Source organism: Lipotes vexillifer, unplaced genomic scaffold (assembly GCF_000442215.2).
Source record: "Lipotes vexillifer unplaced genomic scaffold, Lipotes_vexillifer_v1.1 scaffold1129, whole genome shotgun sequence".
NCBI classification, from domain to species: Eukaryota; Metazoa; Chordata; class Mammalia; order Artiodactyla; family Lipotidae; genus Lipotes; species Lipotes vexillifer.
This window is the reverse complement of record NW_006789022.1, coordinates 290,498-292,430: the sequence shown is the minus strand read 5'-3', so window position 1 is coordinate 292,430 and position 1,933 is coordinate 290,498.

The following is a 1,933-nucleotide window of genomic DNA, read 5'->3' as shown; positions in this document are numbered from 1 at the left end:
ATGAAGTTTCTTGTTTATTGGCTATTTGTACTTCTTCTCCTATAAAATTACCAGTTAGCATCCTTGGCATATTTATTTCATCTTTTTTTCCTATCAATTTGTAGGAGTTCTTTGTATAGTATAGATATTAACTCTTTAGACTCACAAATTTGTATCTTCAGCCCAGACCTCTGCCCTGAACTCCAGACACATATCTAATTGTCCACTGGTATTTCCACTTGATGACTTAGAGGCATCTCAAACTTATTATGTCCAGGGAACTCCCTGGCAGTGCAGTGGTTAGGACCCATGCTTTCACTTCTGTGGGCCTGGGTTTGATTCCTGGTCGGGGAGCTAAGATTGCACAAGTGGCGATGCATGGACGAAAACAAAAACAAACAAAAAACCAAAAAAACAACTTATTATGTCCTGGTCATCCACAATGTTCCCTATCTCAATAAATGGCAATTCCATGTTTCCATTTACCTGGAGTCATCTTTGACTTTTCTCACAACTCACATCCAATCGCACATTCTGTTGGCTCTACCTTCAAACTACTATATCCAAATCTGAGCACTTCCCCTGAATTCTACTGCAGCCACCCTGATCCATGTCACCATCATCTCTTTCCTGGATTTTTTTGTGGCCGCGCTGCATAAGGGATCTTAGTTTCCCGACCAGGGATTGAACCCAAGCCCGCTGCAGGGGAAGTGCGGAGTCCTAACCACTGAACCTCCAGGGTAGTCCCTCTCTCCTGGATTTTTGCCATAGTGATAATTGTTCTGAGCAAATGACTGTTTTCTCTTTGTTTTTACCCATTTCAATAGCAGCCAGAATGATACTTATAAAACTATGAAAGATAAGTCATATCAGATGAACCCCTCTGCTCTCTAGACTTCCGATCTAAGAGTGAAAGCCTAAATTACTTCAATGGCCCACAAGGTGCTACACCTCCTCCCCATCCTTACACTCTATTATTCACTATGTTCCCCCCTCCAGCCATACTAGCTTATGATTCCTTGGACAGACATGCTCCTGCCCCAGGACTTCCTGACATGTACTTTCACGCTGGAATTATTCCCCCCAGAGGATGGCTTGTCTGCTCCCTCAGTTACTTCAAGTCTTTATCACTTCCTAGCAAGCTAAATGTTTTACTTGTTATTATCTGTCTCTCTCCACCCTAATATAAGCTCCAAGGTCGGGATTTTTGTCACTTTTTGTTTACTGCTTTATCCTTGGTCCTGCCCCACAGGGTAGGTTCTCAATAAAACTTGTAGCATGAACTTGTAAGCAAACATTTCCCTGAACTTGTCACATGTTCTTGTTTTTGACGTCTTCTGCCATGCAAAATCTTTTTATTTACGTACGTACAACCGTCAGTTTTGAAGTTTTTCTTCTTTTATTTAAAGGCTCAATTTTTACCCTCTCAAGGACCGTTCTTTTGACTTAATTTCCTATTTTATTAAACTTTCTGTTGTGGAAAATTTCAAACATACACAGATAATATATCTCATTCCTCGTTTGGAAAGTCCATAAAAGGGAGAGGCTCTTACTGATTTTTCAACGTCTCCAGCGTCTGCCAGGACCTCAGCAACCTCAGGGAATGCGTTTCCAAAGAATAAATTAATGGCACGAGGGTTTCTTCAGGGCAAATGCCTCTCAGGGTCCCCTCAGACCACAGGCGGCAGTCCTGGGAGTCGTTTGCTGAAGGAAGGCGTCTGTCCAGTTTTCTCCCGCCAGGCTGGGCCTTCCCATGGACACTCGCTGCCACCTCTAGGCGCGTGTTTGGCCTAGGTTGCCAGAATGGGAGGGGCTCTGACTTCCGGCTGAACAAAGTTTTTTCTTGGGGCCCGCCGATCCCGGCCCCACCCAGGCCAGAGGCCGCCTCACTTACTAGGCCTCTCTGCAGGCACTGCGCTCCTCGCACGCGGATCCCCCCTCTCCAGCCCTTCTT